This window comes from Cyrtonyx montezumae, unplaced genomic scaffold, assembly GCF_038088225.1.
Source record: "Cyrtonyx montezumae isolate F1298 unplaced genomic scaffold, pur_monq_1.0 scaffold_36, whole genome shotgun sequence".
NCBI lineage: Eukaryota > Metazoa > Chordata > Aves > Galliformes > Odontophoridae > Cyrtonyx > Cyrtonyx montezumae.
The window spans coordinates 1,531,508-1,552,961 of NW_027072041.1; the positions used below are offsets into that span (position 1 = coordinate 1,531,508).

A 21,454-nucleotide genomic window follows, 5' to 3' on the forward strand; every position below is an offset into this window, starting at 1 on the left:
GAACAGAGTTGTTACCCACATTTTTCAACATCTCTTTTGGACATTATAAGTTACCTTGAGGATAGAGGCCAAGGCTCTGATTTCCTTATTAAATAGGCCATAGAAAAGACAATGCCATCATGTGTTTTTTGTAATTTATACGTTGAAGAAATACCTTAATTGTGTACCTGTACTAGCTGAAGATTCTGAAACAGGAAATAGTATGTAGAATTGTTTAAGCATAACTTAGACATGACAAATAGAAGAATGTATAGGAGCAGATGATCTCCAAGTCAAGGCAAAGTCAAATTTGTAATGTTGCTCAGGGCTAGTATTTCACAGAACTTAAAAGTCATTACCAAACCCAGAGAATTCCAGCTGTACCAGGTAAACAAGCCTGTGATCCATACCTTTGACAGTTACATCTTGTGATTCACTACAGTATGTTAATCAAAATCTGAAAGGATGATATCATAATGAGAAAGGTGATTTCAACATTAAAGTTTGGAAGCAACAGAGAAGCATGAGTTTGGATGCAATCAGACAGGCGAGTGATTACTAGCCTTCAGCAATGGAAACAACCAAGTAACAGATAAATCTGGGCCATCGGTGAGTGCAGCAGCAGAGGGAAGGTTCCAGGCACTAAAAGTGGCTCATGAGGGGTTTCAGAGCCTGCAGTGTTGGCCCAGCACTCAGGGATCCCTGTGTGTGGCTCCCTGGGCAGTCACCATCAGTGCTGGCCTCAGCCCCTGCTTCCTCCAGCTCCCTTGCCCCCACTCCTGGCCCCACTCCCCAAGCCACACACAAGCTCACACCCAGCCCCACTGACCCCCCCCCCCCCCCATCTCTTCCAGACCATGAACTTGGCATTTGTCCTCCTTTGCTGGCACAGAGTGTGACACGTGTTGGTGATGAGCATGTGACCGTGCTCAACTGCATGCAGCAGCGTGAGGTGTACCTGCATGCAGCAGGAGGTGGAGCAGAGGAATGTGGAGTGGAGCAGCATGGGCATGCAAGCCCCACTCTTCGCTGTGTTTCACATGTGGACTGCAGTTTGTGTTTTTGTCCTGAATACTTTGGGTGGTGTGGAAGCTCCGTGAGAAGCTGAGGTTAAAAACATCAGTGACAAGGAGAGTTCCACAAGTAAGGAGGAGCAGCAGGAGGAGCAATAGAGGTGGAAGCAGGAGGAGGACGATGACAAGGATTATGAATGGCTTTTAAATGCGAGTATCCATTGCCCAGTGATGGACCTTTCATAAAAGTGCCAAATGATGCGTTTGCTGGTTCACAGATTTGTCCATTTCTCCTGAATTCTCATGTAGGATAGTTTCTATCTGGTGCTGCAGCCCTCCATCACCTCCATCAGGGGAGGCCCCCTTGAAGCTGGCCCTGTCTTCTGCCCGCTTGTGCCCCTGACAGCTCCCCATGGGCACATTTTCCACCTGGATCTGGGCAGCATAGGGAGCTGCCAAGCGAGGAACTCTCGTATCCATGCAGAATTGGAATGCATGTGTCAAGCATTCACAAGTAGCAGGAGTCTGCATCTATGGCTCCAAAAGACACAGTCCAGCCAGGAAAGTGAGAATGTAAAACAGTTCTCAGAATAATTTTGTTTGAAAGAGCAAAAGTATATTTGTTTACACAGCAGACAGTAAGCCAAAGCAGAGGGGAACATACACTCCAGACCACAGTGCTAACAGAGGCGAAAGTTCATTATCAGACTACAAACAGATATGCATGTGCACACACTACAGTGTTATTTAAAATGTTTTTGTTGAGCAAAAATATGTATTATTCAGAGAAAAACCCATACCAACAGGGATTTATTCCTGTTTTTTAGTATACTTTGATCCTCTAATAAACTTGCCATTTAATATCTACAAGACTTCTATAGTTGCCCTTATCATTCATGTTGATGTTCATTCAGATTTATTTTTTGGGAAGAACTGATTTCTGAGAAAAAAAATAGGAAGTACTTTCCATCCATCCTCAATAATGTTTATAAGCTGTATGCTGAGAAGCTCTAGTTGTGTAGGTATGGAGAAGGAGTCCATTACTTTTTGCAAGCATTAACCAATCAACTTTTTTTTTTTTCTCTTTTTCTCCTTGTTTCCATGAAAACTCACTTCGGTAGGAACAATCTGTAAGCTTTCAGAAAGAGCCACAATCAGTAGATGTTCAGTATAGGCTTCTTGAAGAAGACTGAAGTTCGCCATATCTGACTCAGTAGCTATCTGACTTCTCAGATCTGACTATCTCATTATTGAGCATCTTTAAGTTCTGGTGCAAGCCTCACTTCTAGAGTCAGGAACTGAATCTGAATGCAAGATGTCTGTCTCGTGCTGTCAGATACTACTCCCTGCATAAACCACACAAAGAGAAGTGAGAATGGAACCCACAATGAGGAAGATATGAAGAGCAAACAATGTTACAGGAGCCAGACAGAAAACCAGCTGAACAGGCAGTGGGTTGGATAGAGATAAGCAGTCTTTGAAAAATACATCTGTTGGACATGCAGAGGATTTGCTTTCTGAGTTCACACGTAAGTACACAGAAGCTGAGAAGGTGAAAGTCAGCAAATGGACGGGAGTTTAGTGGTGACCTTAAAATGGGAATGAATAAAAACCCAAAATCAGAATGAGGAGGTTTAGATAAAAGCAAAATGAAACAGGATGTAGTAGGACATAGAGCAGGAGGGTTTATGCAAGGAAGGAACTTGAGATATCTGTTCTTTGCATTTGCATTTTTCTATCACCTCTGAATAGCATGAAATATATTAGCAAAAGATATATTGTAACCCTGTAAAACGCTGGTCCATATGCAGCTTAGTGGCTATTCTAGAGCTAGGTTTGTGCTGTGCATCTAATGTGCAGAAGACCATTGATGCCATAACTTGTGTTCTACATGATGGATTCTTTGTCAGGTGAAGGTTTTCAAAACCTGTCTGTTACATAAAAATAGCTCAAAGTAACCTCCACTGAAATAGCATTGTCTGCAAAGTAATTACATACAAATTATGAACTTTAATTCCGCACTCTGAATACACTTACCTATAGTATACATGCAACAGTGCAGACTGCTTTCCTTGTTAATAGGTTATTTTTTAACTAAAACCCTGTTCACTTAGTGAATATGGTTGGTGACAATCAGGGAATTAAACACAGTTATGCACTTAAGCATGCTTTGACTGATGCAATCCTTGTTTCATGTAACAGAATTGAGAATGGAATGAAAAACCAGTAGAGTCCTGGCCTTATCTTCTGTTTACAGGAAGTCAGTCCTAGCCACTCTTCTGACCTATTCTTTGTCTCCTCTTTTCAATTCTGCTCTCTATCAGCACCTAAATCCCTCTTCAGGAATTTCACTGAGCCATGACAGAGCCTTTCTCAGAGGCTCCTGGTTCAGCTAAGGTTAGATGCTATTTGGATGGTAAAGGCATAACCCCAAGGCAAAGGCCAATTTCCTGTCAAATACTAGGTCATGAATGTTTTGGAAACTAGTATTTCTGAGAAGAAAAATAAACAAACAGGTATCAGAATTGTATTTATCATGCACTGTGATTTCTCTTGGCTTCATTTTCAAAAAAATTAATGTTTTTGTTAAAAAGAAAAATTAAACATAGGTAATGGAAAAATAAAGTCTTGCACAAGTTTAGAAAATGTAAAAACAACCAAAATACTGTCAAATGCTAGTTTCTAACACATTTTGATTTATGTAAATACACCAATCCTGCCAATAATGGAAATATTATATTTTTTGTTTGTTTTTTGACCGAAAACAGGTTTGTTTGGAGGATACTTTCACACTCCATATTCTGAGTCTCATTAAATATAATAATTCTTATTCAGTATGAAGACATATTTCATATCCATATGCTCAGTAAATAATGTAAGGCCATTAAATTTCAGCCTCAAATATTTTATTCCACAGAATTAACTATATAAGCTGAAAAAAAAACACCAAAAACAAATAAACATAAAAAAAATCTAAATCAAACCCAATCAAAACATACAGACTAAAAAGATTACAACAGACGAGCAAACATGGTCTGGTGAATTTGACTTCAGATATAAATCTTAATTTCTGTGTCTCACACACTTACTATTGTAATTCTGGAATTACAATACATTGCTAAATGTGATAAAAATAGAAAGCCTCATCCACCCTAGCTTTTGATTTGTTTCTGTAACAAATATGCACACATATGCTGAATTTGGGGAGAACCATTACAGTAGAAATGTTTAAATGTATTTATTCATTTTTAAAAGTGCATGTTTATTCTCTAGTCTTTATTTCTCCTTTCTGTCTGCCATAAAATTCCCAACATGCTCTCCTAAAGGGAGCAGTACAGGGCAAAGATAAGCCTTTCTCCTTGTACAGCTGTGTCCTACTTATGTAAGGACCAGAAGCAAGCATGTAACGCTCAGGTGTCCTTTATCAATGTTGTCACTGGATCTGGTTGAGAAGGAACTACAGATCTGGGAAGGTTTTGCCCTGACTTCACTGTGTATTTGTAGGGAACAGTATGCTAAAGGCTGATGTAATTAACGGCTATTTTGCTACTTCTGAGGTCCTGTCTAGCATTTGTCTGTTTATGTGAGAAGAGGAATGCAGGAGTGTTTTCAACAAGGTGTCTGCCTGTGTGTGGAAGGGAGTTCCCCATCAGTTCCACCCCTAATTCTACTAAAAACAATCAAAAGATAAACAGACTTTTTCCTGGTGTTCTCTGGCACTCATCTTCTCTCATGTCTCTCTCTCCCGTTCTTTCTGCTCCCATAGCAGGAAATTAAGAGCCTTTGCCAGAACATGCTGAGAGCTGGAGCGTGAGGGAGTTGATGAAAAGTAATTCACTGGTATCTCTTCTTTTCCTTGCTCTAGCATATTCCAGATAGCATAGGCCTATTCTAAATTGGAACATTTTCAAGGAAAGTCTTATTTCATTAATGATTCAACTGAAATAGTTCCTTACTTTCAACTGAAATAGTGTATTTTGTTCCCTTTATTTTCCAAGCAAAACAACAACAACAAAACAAACAAAAATTTGCATGAATGCATGATGTTTATACCAAGTTTTCTTATATACTTAAGGCTGTTCTTCCTCAAATAGTGAACAGCAGAAACAATGTAGCATTGCTGGCATTGATGGAACAAGAGGAGATAAGTATGTTATTGAACTGCACTACTCACAGCACAAGAGTGGATATGAAAAGGTAGCATGAGAACAGTTAAGATAACAGAATACAATCATAGAATCCCTGACAGTTGGAGTGGACTTCTGAAGGCCATCTAGTGCATACTCCCTGAAGTGAACAGTGACACCACAGCTAGATTAGGTTGCCCAGGGCCTGATCTAGCCTCAACTTGAAAGACTCCAAGGATGGACTATTAATTCTCATTTAGCAATAATTAAGCATCATGCAATCTAATGTTTATATTGACATTTAAAAACACTAATACATATGTATTATATAGTCTGCTTACAAATGGCAAGCAAAAGGCAGTAGACATGAAATACAATAAATGTTTTGATGCTTGGCAACTCTTGAAAGCCTTGGAAAATAGATATAAGAATACTTTTAATAAGTTATCTGCTAGTTAATTGCTTAAAAGTCACAAGTAAATTGGAATGCAGATGCTTAACCTCTTGAAGTTCTGGCTACTAGAATAGCGACAGACAGCCTTGCTGTCATGGGAGATAAAACCACTCTTCCCTGCTCAGTGATCATAAAACGCTTTCATTGAAAAATGGAGAAGAACTGATACACCATTAAATATGGAAGTAGAACATGGTTATGTGTACTTTAAAAGTCTTGATAAACAGTTCCTGAAAGATTACAGCCAGAAATAACATGTTATGTTATATTAACTCCCAAGAATATGAAGATAGATAAACAACAGATAAATTAATCTGCTGTTTCCTAAAGTCAACCAGTTTTAAGATTTTTGCTGGTCATTTTTTTTTCTTCACCCCAATCACAGTTTAATAATCAAATAAGAATTAAAGCATTATTATTATCAGCTTAGACACCACACTGTGTGTCCATCCCTTGTATGTTTTGCAATGGCAAAGTTTCATTTTCTCTTAAGTATGTTCTGTAATAGAAATGGACAGCTGATTTGTTTCCCATCCTTACTCTTCTACCTCAAGTAAGTCTATATTTCTCTCAGTATTGTACTTTTGATAGCAACTGTTACAATTCATAACTGGAGACCTTAGAAAGAGATGTATCAGCTATCATTTCTCATGGTTGGATTTTATCTTTCCTAGTGGTTCATATCAGCTATCATTTCTCATGGTTGGATTTTATCTTTCCTAGTGGTTCATACATAGAGATTATTTAGTCTTTTCTTACCCACTAGTGTAGAAGCTTCAGAACAAGTTTTTGATCTGTAGTAATGATTGGAAACAGCTAGAACAATTTTAAAAGCAGTATCTCAGGAGCAAAACTGTACTGTGTGATCTGAGCCTATCACAAAAAAAAAAAAAAAAAAAGAAATATATCAAAGGTTATGATATTTTCTCAGTACTTTGTTCAGACTTCACTTGGAAAAAAGCTAGGCAAAGATTACATAACACTTCAAAAAGAACAGAAGCAAAAACAAAGAAAACATCAAGAACTAAAACATTAAGATTTTATTTTATGTTTGACACTAACCTAGAATTAAAAATTATAAATGATATCAAACTTATCTGCAGTCTGATTGAAAAACAGTAGAAAAACACTGAGAACTAAGAGTTTTTCTGTTAAGATAAAGTGCTATAACAGTTGAGCATTGTAGTAGTGGTTATCACTTCATTTCCAGCACTTACCAGAGTAACCATGCCTAGTTATACCATTTATCTGTTGGAAATACATTATTTGATTTATTACCATGTAGAAATAAGAAAACTATATAGCCTTGGTCTTTAAAACTCCTCCCATTTTGCAGAGAACATCCTAACTTACAGATGAATTACACTGAACAAGATTACTTTCCTCTCCAACTATGATTTCAATTTTCAAAACCAAAGCAAAATATATTTCTTTTTAAAATGACAGAAGGAATGTGAACCTCAGTCACTGCTTTATTTTTTTTTCTTAACCATTAGGGTGTTGGGAAAGATAGTCCATCTTGCACTTAACTAAGAGTGAAATATATGATCTAATAGTGGAGAATTCCATCTACCTACCATTAGCGCATGATCTGTAAAGGCTAGTAAACATAAACTGTAATGTAGAATTTAAAAAACAAACACAAGAAAATCTTATAAATGCTTCTTCTTTTATTTTTGGCAGTAAAAGAGATAATGATAAATACTGTTTTTTGTTTTGAAGTCTGATCAGGATAGAATTCTCACTTCCATATTTGTCACTGAGAAAACCCTCTATTTACAGGAATGATTGAGATGTGGGATATTGAAGGATTTTGAACACCTTTACCAACTGTCTTTCATAACCATCTGGAATTCCAGATGTAAAGAAAATATTTCCCCCTTATAAGAGAATTTGTCCATCAAAATTCTTTTCCTTCTATAGTCATCAAGACTGTAGGGCATATTTCTGATATCAGTGCACAGTTCATTCTGTACTTGCAGTAGAGAGTTCTTCATATGCTTTGCCCCAAACCAGAAAACAGCCTTGCAAAAAGAATCTGTGACACTGTGTTTAAACTCCATCAAAGAAGGGAGAACACTCCTACTGCACATTCACAGACCTCGTGTGGAGGAGGAAGAGTTATAAGTGTGGAGTGAAAAAATGCTGGAAAACTATGGAAGACATGATGGAGGAGGAAGTATTTGTTACATGCATGTTAGTCCTTTGTGCTCAAAACATGGCTTTGAACATACTTTGTCAAATCTTCAGCTAAGAGCTACTCCAGCTGATGCCAGAAGAGGGGAGTCTTCTCTTTCCCGCAAACTATGCGGGCAGAATTATGTTTGTCTTGAACAGGACTACCCTTACTTTCAAACTGCTCAGGCTGAACATTCTCTTGAAAAAAGGTCTTAGCATTCCAGGTGTGACTTACGAATAAAAGCACCTTCGCTAAGACTCTATGCTTATACATGCATACATTTTGCTTTTTCATAACAAAACTGAAAACCCAGCACCACCCTTAGCTTCATTAGAATCAACCTTATATTAAAGCCAGTGTTCAGATCTCAAGCTAGGAGGAACTGAGAAGATAAGAATGAAATATGTGCTTTGGTGGCAGGACAACAGAGATACTTGTAGCCTTCCTGAAGGCTATTTTGTTACAATATATGTTTAATTCATATTTTTTTTATATGTTGCATAACTAACACAACCTTTGCTATTATCCTCTTGCAAACACCCAGTATGGCAGTGCTGATTCTTTTTCAGTCTGAACTTTAGGGGAAACAGGTTTTGGGGAAGCATTTTTGAACAAAAAGAAAGGCTCACAAATATTTTTTTTCTTACAGTAGTGTACAAAGATTAAAAAAAAAAAAGATAAAAAAGAAATAGTAGAACGAATGGAAAACAGCAAAGTATTGTGTAGTTAATACTTACATTCATCTTAAGATAATTGTTAATAATCTTAAAAACTAAGAAAAGAGTTATCTAAAGTGTCTGAGTTTAAGAGCTATTTATTATTGCAGAGGATCAAAAAAACAGAGGGATTTGATCAAAACACCTCCAGAGTACAATAGGAACAGTGTTATGAAATAACAGGTCTGAATTACCATGTTCATCTCTGATCCATGACCTGATGATCCATAATTACACAATTACGCATATGGTAGTTTCTTTTATGGTCAAATATAAAAGTGGTTTATCTATTTCAGCCATTTTTTTTAATCCAAGTAAATTCCCAAACTCCAGTGGAGCTTAAAAATAATAATGAAAAAAAAATTAAAAAAGGAAGAAAGGAAAGCCCATTGGGACAGAGATCAAATAAAACAGAACAATATTTTACTCTGATCCGTTAAAATAACAACTAACTAATGCATTCATCCCTACAGAAAAAGTCAAATATAGTTGATTTGTATAAGCAATACACATTGTACTTATTAACACCTTTCAGTTGGGTCTGCCAAGGTACTTCACAGATACTAATGGCTGAGCTCAGTTAATCGGCTTAAGACAAAGGAAACCAGTGAGATCTGAGCTCTGATCTAAAACCTGAATTAGGTGATACTCTTGTCCCTCTCTCCGAGAACCACAGCTGAATGGGAGAGATGTAAAAAAGCTTCAAATAAGTTTTAGTTGTCAGCAATTTAAGACCTCAGGAGGTGAACTGCAGAAAGTTACGCAGCAGATCCAGAAAGTGGACGATCTGTGTCGCAGTATTGTTTTGCAAATGTATTCTGGCACCAGCAGTGAATCTGAATGTGTTGCCCATACAACCATTTAAGCAATGCTGTGTGAGAGCAAAAAACCAGTGAAGATGCTGATTTTAGCATTTTACACAAACTGGAGTTTATGTAAGGATATATTTCAAGGCTGTGTACATCATAGCTATGTAGAACCCAAAGCATAAAACACTCAGCTTAACAGAAGACATTTCAGGCCTTTCAGGCCTCAGACTACACAGTTTCTAAGCCATAAAGCAAGGTTATTAATATCTGTGTACTGTGAATTGGAGCAAGAAGTATCCAATCCTAAACAAGCTAAAATATTTCTAAAAGTCAAATGAAACACACAAGTTCATGGCATGTCCAGAAAGAGACATGTAAATTTGTCATTTTGGATATAGGAAAGGTAAAAAAAAAAAGTACTGCATAAGATCAGTCAAGTGAGGAATGAATACTTTAAAATGAATACCTTCAAAGATACATAGTTTAATCACTTAAAAAAAAGGAAGGAGGGAGAAATTAGAGAGAAAGAAAGTGAAGAAGAGAGAAAGAGGAAAAGAAAGAGAAGAATTGAAAACGCGAAGGACATATCAGGGAAGAGAAAGGAAAAAATGTGCCATCAATGACAACTTGTGTGGCAGAATAGAAACACGAATATAATGACATACAGAGCAGATCTCATGAAAAGCTGTACACAAATCCTCTGGCAGCAATCTATCAAAACAAGATCCTAAAAATTAGACAGAATGTCTGTTTTGAGCTAGAAAGCATGTACAGATATATAAGAAATCTCATTCACTTCTCATAGTGAAATAATGCATTTAAAATTGCCACAGGCAACTAACTGAAAAAAAACTTCCCTAACGTTTTATGCTCAAGAGAACAAAGATCAGACTGAAGCTAAGGAAGAGAGGATTCCACAGAACTGCTGTATATTGTTAACCTCACTGGAAAATAAAAAACAAACAAACTAACTAACTAACAAAAACAACTCACAACTATACAGATGTAACTAGCATGGGAGATAAAGATCCCTCCTACAAGCTTACCGTGTTGGTTGGCAAAAACTGATCCTCATTAAATTACCCCAGGTAAGCAATACTACTCCGAGCATTGATAATGATTAGGACAGAATTTCTTTGATACCATCTGACATTTCAGATTTTCCTTTTAGTCTATGAGGAAAAAAAAAAAATCACTCGTACAGAAGTTCCATGAAAAATTTATCTGAAACCTTTATTTTTAGAGTCCTTTGTTAAACCTTTCATCCTTTATTTTCGTTTCCCTTAGTGTTAACTATCTAGCAGTTTACAGAGCTGCTACGCACAAAATATATCTATTGCCTATACAGCCACTCATATTGTCCCCAGTGCTAACAGTTAGCAATCATGGTCTTAATTAGCCCAACCCACCTGGCTATTTTGCTGCTAAGAAATCAATTAATTCAGTTCACATGGAGCAACTTGTGTGTGTTACCGTAGCTTTATCACTACTGGACATCCTTATATATGAGTTACACACACGATAAAAGCTTAGTACCCAGGCTGAATTTGTATTCTCTAACGATATGCACTCTGTCAAGCAGTTATAGAGTGTGATTAGTATTTTTAATGTATGTAGGGATTTAGGAAAAGCCTCACCAGAGAGCAAAGGAGAAATCTGGAATGTAAGCTAAGCTCAGACACACTGAATTGGACAGCCGTAGTTTTTCAGTCTCCTGAAATCCTGTGAATACTCATTTTGAGTCTCAGATTACTAGCCTCCCTTTTTAATATGAGGCAACAAGCATATAAAATGAAAGCAACTTGTCACTGGGTTTTCTAATGAATTTTTTCTTTACTTTCTGTTACTTCTGCTCCATTTGGGGCTGTTAAGATATGTAGTCTTGAACTCATATCCAGAGAAGTCTCTTTCTGTCTTCCCTTCTTTATGCTTTAAAGAGATTCTATTTCCTTATTCCCCTTTCCTACTCAGCAATAAGGAAAAGCATGGCTGAACTGTCAACTACACATATTCAGAGTCAGAACATCTTCCACCATTCCTTGGACAAATACCTTAAAATGATCCTTATTTTCTTACTGCCTGAGTAGTCTGTCTGAAGGTGTGTAAAGAAAACTGTGTTTCCAGGGCAGGGGACATGCTATTTTCTGCTTTGATGTTTAGTGAGTATCCCACTTCTCTGAATACAGCTTTTCTTAGTAACAGGCTGTAAGTTTTTCACTGCTCTGTCATGTATACTTTTTCTCTGTAGGTAGGTGAGATTAGAGTGGAAAATGAGAAAAAATGTATACAAATTCTGTTAAAGACTTGAAAGAGTATAACTATGCCTCAGATCAGGAATGTTCAATTGTACTATGAGAAAGGTTCATAGGCTGAGCTAGAAATGGAATGGCCAAAGAGTCTGTTTTACTCGCAGAAATGACATAAAAAATGAAAGGTAGGTGTAAATGACATAGAATGTGCTGTCTGCACACTTAATAGAACACCTCAAAGCCATTTTTGTATGTGTGTGACTTGCTAATGTCTAATATTGTGTAATATATGATAAATAACCTTATGATACATGAAGTTCCACAAATTGTTTGAAAAGTAACTATTTATATTTAGAACTGACAGATCTAAGAAAAAGCAGCTACTTTTGTTCACGTTATGTATTCAACACAATTTTCAGTAAGATCTACTTTCACTTATTTGCACTTCTACCACTTCTAACAAGGGAAATAGAACAGAGAATGTATTTCAGTATACCAAAAAAATAAAAATATACTGAGTCTGAAATTCTTTTAAAGAAGGGCTGAATCTCAATTGAAAGGACTGAAGGGCTCAATCTCCATTTGATTGTGGTCCCTTACAATGGAAGAGTAGCCTTATATTTGTACAAACCAAAATATATTTCTCTTTTCCATTATCATTGAGAGTAACAAAGAAGTTTAGAATGTTTCTGTTTATCTCAAAATTATACTACATAAGCAATTGATGGATTTGGACAACAAATGGGCAATCTCCAACCTCCTTGGAGACCTGCTTTTCCAAGCATGCTCCCAGGCTTTCACCCAAAAGGAAAAAAAAATAGTAATAAAATTGTAATCTAGGGTGTCCAAAATAAACTAGTCAGAGTCAGTAATAGCAGCTGTGTAGCTCTGTAATCATCAGTTTTTTCTCCTAGCTCTCAGCATGGAAACCTTATTGCCAGTAGAACTTATTTTAATAACAAATAATTGCAGGAAGCTCACAAGGTACACGAACGTTGAGATATATTACAAAGAGGGGATGAAGTATACCCAACACCTCTTAAATGACGCCTGAGGGGATTCTGCATTAAAGCATAGGGTGAAATTATTTAATGCTCTCAAACAGATCAGATTTAATGCACAAATCCAGACTTGCCATTGTGTGTTGATTGTTTGTTTGTGTTGTCTGTGTGTCTCGAAATGTTTCATTCTTAAGGTTCTGTGTTAGAATAAAGAATACTGCATCAAATTCTATATGGTGAAAAATTTTTTAAAGTCAAATTTTCTACTGGATCTCCAGTACTGCCCACATGAGACTAAATAATTTATTCCATTATATCTCTATGTACTTCAATTGCTATGTATCTTTGGGTAGCCTTTAACTGATAACTCTCTAATTATGCTGCTTGTCTTTATTCTTATTGCTTATATAAACACTTCGCTGAAAACAGGTATTTTTCTTCTCTGAACAGAGAATCCTGTAAATGCCTCTGTTTTCTAATTTTGGCTATGCTATGAAATGGATCCAGAGACTATCACACTGGAGAGATCTCTTACATCAGGCTGAAATCACAAGTAACTGAAAAAAGTTACAAGAAGACAAAAGAATCATCCAACACCCGGTCCAAAAATGATTGCCTCCTGAAAACACAGTGATCTAAGAAATCCCCAGTCTGGATATGACCTAAGTATCACATGTCAGTTCTGGGCCAGCCAAATATCTTTACTGTGGTTACTGTTCTGAAAGACAGCACAAGAGACTAGAATTTGATTCCCTGCTCTTTCCTACTAGGCGAAAGAGTTACATTCCTGCCTGTGTAGTTATCTTTCATCCGGGGTTCTCTGAAGATGTACAGCAGGAAAACACCAAACGTAGGATGATTTACAAAGACTGTTTTGCATGAAATATCAAGAAAAAAAAATTGACAAAAAAATTCAAGCCTCACATTTATGTTTTCTAAAATGTTTAGTGGTTTTACTAATGCTAAGCTCTACATACCCTGGGTAGCTCTTAAAAAGAAGAATGTTCAAGCCTTCGCTGGTTTGTTGATGTAGCTGAACAGTGGGCTGTTGGTAAGGCTGTAGCTGAACCTGAACTGACAATCTTTTCAGGACACAGGCTAATCGTGAAGTGGGTTTCCACAGTCATGTAAAAGCATTTATTAGCATGGGTTCTGGCATAATCAGTAACATCTCTAATGTTTTTGCAACTGAGACAGCAATCTTAGTACCAGCAGTGTCACAACTGCTTGATTTAGCTGTGCCTGGAAACACAGGGCTTCACTTACTGGAAAGTGGGTATTTTGACAATGATAAAATTGAGCATACCTTCAGTAACAACTTCAGTGACAGAGTATATGCTTAAAAATTGTGGAAAGCCATTGGCTGAGAGAAGTTACAAAAATTCTATAGAGAGGGTTCCAATTGCTTTTACTAAGCCTAAAGCAAATGGATCCTTTCAAAAATGATAACAAACAAGCAAAAAAAAAACCAACAACAAACAAAACAAAACAAAAAAAAACCCCAACAACTGGTAATTAAGACACAAAAGGAAAAAATTAAAAATATATGGAGTAGCATCTTAGACCTTGTGGATCACAGTAATGCAGATGGCAATAGATAGGTTAGAGTGAAATACAAACTGACTCGATCAGTATGATATTTTACAATAGAAAAGGCAAATCTCATTTTGAGCTGTGTTATTAAGAACATTGTATACAGAGCACAGGATGCAATTCCTCTGTTGTCTATGGATCATGTGAGTTTTCAGCTAGAGAACTACTTCCAAATCAATCAGTCCAGTGAACTTGGTGATATTTGAGGTAAGCTGAGGAGCACTCAGGGAAGAGGAACAAGAGTGTTAATAATTTGCAGAAGTACATCCTCTGAGGAATGCTTAAAGAAAAAAGCGTGGTTGGATCTATGGGGGAAATAGAAGAAGGGCGTAATAAAGGTCTTCTAGAGCTGAAAAGTCTGCTATGTATTCTGTCTAGGACAGAGCAAGAAGGAATCTATTTATTTATAGAGAAAAATACTTTTTTTAGCTATTAGGAAGATCTAGCATCCAGCAAGGATACTGAATATGAATGGAAGGTCTGTATCTTTAGAATCTTCCTTGCTGTCTTAAATTTGTGAATGAGTGGCTACTAGGCTGAAGGAAGGGTCTTCTTTGCAAACTAGAGTGTCCAGGTTTTATGAATTCAGAAGAACTTCTGACCTGTTCCTCAAATATAGGTAAAGCATTGCTTCCAATGCTATTTTCAGTAAATACCTTACCAGGTTACATTTCCTTATTGTCTTGCCTGCTCAATGTCTGCTTCTGAAACCAGCATTTTATACATTCTCCCAGTCAGAATCCAGTCAAACTGAGGACACTGCTAAGGTGTTCTCCCTTCACGTCTCTTCATGTGATGAATAGAAGTCCTAGGGCTTAATGGTCAAAAACCCACAAGGTTTGCTGGAAAAAAATATTTGGAACACCCAGGATGTAAAGTTAATTTCAATTTTGATGAAATACTTATTGTATTTACTTTTTCCTTTGTCCCTGATTTTCTTTATTCAGTTCTTTTTTTGCCTAATTTATCTAGCATTCATTCCATTCTCCTTGCTTTCTTCAACTTACTCATCTTTTTATGAATCTTAATCTAGTTCTTCAGGATGACAGAAGATTGCTTTACAAAAGCAGCATATTTTTAACATTATATATATTTTTTAACTTTATGAGCTGAATAAACAAGTTTATATACAGAATGACAAAACTTGCATTTCAATTTTTTTCATGTCTCACTGTCCTTGTATTTTGTTTATATCATAAGAAGAAACAATACATTGTTGCTGACATATTTTTTTTTAGAAATTGGCTCTTCAGTAGTACTCAATTCCACAGAAATGGAATCTCCCAAGTTCTCAAAATCTTTTAGCAATTCTTCTAAAGTAGGAGAACATCTATTAATAAACAGATCAGAATGATCTTATTTTTATGGTTAGCTTCATTTTCTTCCATTCTGTGAAGAATCGGTCTCTTCCACTTAAATAATTATACCCATCTCCTTGTGTATTTCTGCTTGTCTGTCTTGCTTTCCATCAGAAAGAACACCTGTAACACTGGCAAGTTCCTCTTCATCTTTATACACTGCTATTACAGTTAATGTCAATAGTCTGCAGGTGCTGATGGTCTTATGTCTACCTTCACTGTCAGCAGCAGAGAGGAGAAGAATCTTCTGAAAACTGTCACTATCATCACATTCCATCCTGTTACTTGTTTCATTTCTCTCTGCAGTCTGTTTTGCAAGGTAATGTAGGCAATGTATAATTTTGACTGTGCTTAGCCTGCATCACACCAATCTGTTAAGGTTTATTTTGAATTGTTACAATCCCCATCATACTTGAAAAGTCATGGCTGTCAGGTGAAGTCCCTGAAAATGGGAAATATTGCTCCCATTTTTAAGCAAAGGGAGAAAGGAAGACCTAGTGAAATAGAGGCTGATGAGCCTCAAGTCTGTGCCTTGGAAGATCATGGAAGAGATCATCCTGAAAGAGATGTTAAGATGCATGCAGGGTGAGATGATCTGAAACAACCAGCACGTCTTCACCAAGCTCATTTTCTGCCTCACCAGACTGGTAACCTTCTGCAGTTGAGTGACAGAGCAATCACAGCCAGAAAGTTGTGATAAATTATGCACAAATGTGGCTAAGAACTTCTTCAGCACGCAGTGACGGAGCAGTGCACAGGCTGCACAGAGAGGTGGTGGAGTCTCCTTCTCTGGAGACGTTCCAGACCCACCTGGACGCCTACCTGTGCAACCTGGGCTAGGGAGCTGCTTTGGCAGGGGGTTGGACTCCATGATCTATAGAGGTCCCTTCCAGCCCTTACAATTGTGTGACTCTGAAATTCTGTGGTCAGTGGCTCCATGTCCACGTGAAGGCCAGTGGCAAGTGATGTCTCACAGGGGTCTGTGTTGAGACCAGTGCATAGACAGTGGAATGGAGAACAAGTTTGACAAGTTTGCTGATAACACCAAACTGAGAGTGCAGTTTATACGACAAAAGGGTGCCATCCACAAGGATCTGAACAAGCTTGAGAAGTGGGCCCACAGGAGAATCAACAAGTCCAAGTGCAAGGTGTTGGACTTGGATCAGGGCAATCTCAGGTATAAGTACACACTGGGAGAAGAACTCCTTGAGAACTGCGCTGCAGAAAAGAACCTGGGGATCCTGATGGGTGAGAAGCTTGACATGAGCCAGCAGTGTGTACTTGCAACCCAGCACCCTGGACTGCATCAAAACAGGAGTGGCCAGTGGAGTGAGGGAGATCATTTTTCCCTTTTGCTCTTCCCTTCTGAGGCCACATTTGGGATGCTGCACTACAACCTGGGGAACACAACACAATAAAGATGTGGAGCTGTTGGAGCAGGTCCAGAGGAAGGCCACAAAGATTACCAAAAGGTTGGAACACCTCTCCAATGAAGAAAAGTGAAAGGAGCTGGGCTTGCTTAGCTTGGAGAAGAGAGTAGTCTGGAGAGACCTCATTGCAGCCTTCCAGTACTTGAAAGAAGCTTGTAAGCAAGAAGAGAGTGACTTTTTACGCAACTAATGGCAGAACAAGAGGGAATGACTTTAAAGTAAGAGAAGAGATTTAGGTTAGGTGTTAGGAAAACTTCTTTACTCAGTGGGTTGTGAGGCACTGAACAGGCTGTCCAGAGAACCTGTGGTTTTGCCTTTCTCTAGAGGCATTCAAGGCCAGGCTGGATGAAGAACTTAGCCTGATCTAGTGGCTGGCAGCACTGCCTATGGTAGAATTTAGAACAGGATGGTCTTAAAAGTCCCATCCAACCCAAGACAATCTATGATTACAAAAAGTATTGGAGTAAGCCATTTAGAGAGGAGATATAGAGATTTTTTTTTTTAACTCTGGACATCACATATAGATGTCCTCTGTATTTTACACTTTTTTCAAAACAGATGAGAGTTTCTGAGGTTTAATCCAGACCTAAACCTCTAGAATAAACCTTCCATGAACTAAAAGTGACATACAGGTTGTCCATGTCCAGTTCAAAATGAAAGAACGTATCTTTGTTCTTTACAGCTGTGATGATAAATGGTTCGTGTCTTTGTGTCTCCTGCTCATGATCACAGCTCCTGGTTTTCATTTAAAAGGCACAATAGTAGTAACTTACTGCTACGTTTTATTGAAATTTTTATTTTTCCTGATAACATTGATTAAAAGTAGAGCCTTATTATTGGCCTAGACCTCATAATAATACTATAAAGGGCTTTAAAGCCTGGAAGTGAATAAAACTGTTTTGTATAAGGAAAATGCAGGGTGAAGTATTATGAGAGCTAGAAGTGGCCCATTATGAATTTGTTTTGATGCCTCTCTATTACAAAATGACACATTCTTAGCTAGTTGCACTCCTGATAAATAGCATTTTCCTCTGGAGTCTGGAAAAATGTATCCACTGGTATGCTTCTACAACAGATTCCTGGAATAAATTCTTCCTAAAACTATGCATGGAGGACCAGATGTCTGTGTGTTTCCTCAGTATAAGCGTAGCACTGCAATTAAAGATCATCCTCCCTTTCATGTATAGGATTTCTTTTAGCTCACCTTTTAAAACTGAGATTTCAATTCAATCAACATTTCTTACAAAGTGCTATGTTGGTTTGCATGTTTGGTCTTCAAAGTAATAACACAAGGAAATGATGAGGAAGTACTTTTTTGTCTTTGAAGAGAAATAATTGAAATGAGTTAGAAGAATGCAACTTCCTTTTGAAGATGTGGCTTAGACTGCATTTCCACCATTCTTGAAACTTTCAGAAGAAAAACAAAGTAGAAGAAAACACATGGAAACCCCAACCTATCCTATATTATTAAGGACTGAAACAGGAAGTAGCAATAATGTTAAGGAAGGCACAGACCATAAAATTAGGATTTACCACCAAAAAACCCACAACACTGTAGCTGCTAGGCATATGTTTCTGAAGATTCAGTTAATTTTATGACTACTGTGTTGTAGACTATGGTGTAGTAAAGCTGATGTTTCAAGTTCAAATATTTTATTTGCTTGTAAAGGCACTGAGCTGAAGATGACAAATAACTGCTGCTGACATCTTGATTTTGTAACAGTTCTCACAGTCCTTATCTCCTACCTCGTGGCATTACCCCTTCATTAGTAATACAGTCTACTTTGCCATCAATGTCCAAACTTTTGGCTTGCCTGGGCCACACTGAGTGAACAGGAATTATCTTGGGCCACATACACAAAGTTCAGCCTGGTTAAAGAAATACCTCCTGTTTATTTCTATGGGAATTACAACTGACAAGAAGAACATAACAGCGCTATTTGACAGAAAAAATTCTCACCTACAAATCTGCATTTTTCAATACAGTCATCACCATTAGCTATATATTTTCACCAGCAATGAACAAGAGCCTGCATGCCACTCGGAAAAATCTGTACCAGTAGAGGTGATGCAGTGCCACTTGTCATTACTGCAGAAATGTACTACCACTGTTTCACTGTCTTTACATCCAATATCTGGTCTTCAGAAACGTTTACGAGTCGGTGAATGGTGGTGGGTGCCATTTTGTCTGCATGGAGAAATTCAGTGACAGACTTTCACTTCATCTACACTTCCATGTCAGATGCCATTCTCTCAGACTGCCTCTCTCTGCTGCCTTTTGTCGCATGGTAACAACATGTAGAGGAATACTGGTGGGAAGGCTCACCCTCTACTGCCATACCACCACCATCTGCCTCTGACATCATGGGCCAACATCATAAAATAGGATGTGTTACTTTCAGAGCAGCCCTCGTAAATTATAAAGTATAGTTTATAAGGGAAAACAAAAACAAAAAATGAAAAAAACCTCATTTTAATCTTTCATACTTTTATTACAACAAAAGAAAAAGAGAAAAAAACCACAAAACTGGTGGGATACGTGACCTTATTTTTGTGAAACCAGAGCATCAATCCCTGTTTTGACAGCAATGGCTGTAATTCTCAGTGAGCTCTCAAGGTGTTCATCAAAGACTTGGATGAAATTTTACTCCTCTACTTTATCTTTGACAACAGTGATTCACAAAAGTATGTACTGCCAGAAAGCGATTACACAAATAAGGTGTGATTGTGAAGTTAGGAATGGTAAGAGGGCTTATAAAAATAAAGAGACATGACCAAATTTTTGAGTTGAATGCCTGACTGCAACTCTAAGAATGGGAGAAAGTGTGATATATTTATGTTGACGGAAAATGGAGTTGCAAATATACCAAAAAAAGATGGTTTTTTTCATCAGTCTTGAGACATATTCTCACATTCACTTATGAGAATGGAAAGCACAGCTGCATATTTTTCGCTGTGTTTAGCCAAAGTACCAAAATGCATAGAATTATTTGCCGTCACGTGATTGGGCACTGCACAGCAATTCACCCTGTGCCATGGTTTCAGAGTTAACAGGACACCACTGTTTGTTTGCTACTGAGTGATTGCTAGGTGCACTCCTGGGCTGGGCCAGGCCACTTAGCGGGGCAAAAGCACAGCTGCCACCATGATGGCATGGGGTGGCCACAGAGTGAGCTGTGCTGGGCTGCATGCAGCCTGTGGGCCATGAGCTGGATACGCCTGTGTGTTGCTACCATGGCAATACCCATTAATCAGTAGTAACAAATCATGCAGAAATAACTTGACCTCTCCACGCTGAGCTCTGGTACAAGGTTGCTGCCTTGGTCTATGGGCAGGTTGTAAAGTTGTTTTTCAGAGCAGGACAGTTACTTGTTTTTACATAATTCCATTCTGACAATTCAGTTTTGAAGACTGTCAAAGCTTGAACAGATTAAATGATGGTGTCCACATCATTAAGGCAATCATTTTTCAAAGCACTACTACCTACTATTTTATTTATATGTATCAATGATACATAGACATTTTGCTTGTACACAGTGTATGGGTTTACAGAATTCATAGGCCAGAGGATACACACATGTGCACCAAGAAATGAGAAATAGATGGGAGAAATAGATGGTCCAATAAAAATGTTCACCATACAGAGGATAATTTTATGAATAGATACTCAGAAGCCACAAACTCAGTGACATAGTCCAAGAATACTGGACAGTATCAAACAAACTAGCTTCCTGCTAGCATCATGTTTAGCATCATGTGGTAAATTACTATGTCTCTTCTTTAGAGCCATTGACTTGTCATTCTCATATAGCTCTGCTATAACTGAGGAAGGTAGTTGGTGACAGTACTAGAGGTGGATTTCAGAAACTCTCTAATTTAAGGACATCTGTGAATTAACTTCTAAAGTAGAAAAGTAGGCAGTCACATTTTCTATGCTTAAAATCAAATACAATTATTCTTGCCCTACAAAACAGAAACTCACAAGCTAGAAGAGTTAATTCATGACACTTAAAGATTCTGAAGATTTAAAAAATACCCTTCAGCCAGCAGTTAATTATTTCCTTATTTTTTTCTTTTTTCCACTGAGCATATATAGATATATATATACACACAGACACACAAATGGGGTCAATTTAGTACTATTAATTCAGAAAATACAACCTGGACTACCACCAACTTCGTGAGATTGGTCCAAGATCCAAGACTAACTCTTTGGATGTGAAATTAGAATGACTGAAAGTGAGGCACCCAAAGGAGAACAAGGAAGGAAACTCAGAGTTGTACCCTGATATCACTGTTAAGTCTGAACACTATTTCTCTTATGTTCCAGTGGGACAATTGCATGAAATAAAAGTTACTTTAAAAAAGAAAACAGCTTTTGGACACTGTATTTTCATTTCCTACTTTCTCCAGTTTCCAGATGTTGACTAATGCCTATATTGAAGTTTTTACACCTATCTTGTTTTCACAATTGCTCCTGATCACAATGTGTGGATGCTCACAGCAAAATATTTGTACTAAGATGCAGTGACCCTAGATCTTCGAC

The 21,454-nt window shown here is 37.6% G+C and overlaps 1 pseudogene; it reads left to right on the forward strand.

Annotated features, from left to right (window-relative positions):
* Positions 1-634: 634 nt before the first annotated feature.
* On the forward strand, positions 635-1,586 carry LOC136054286 (uncharacterized; annotated as a pseudogene).
* The last annotated feature ends 19,868 nt before the right edge of the window (positions 1,587-21,454 follow it).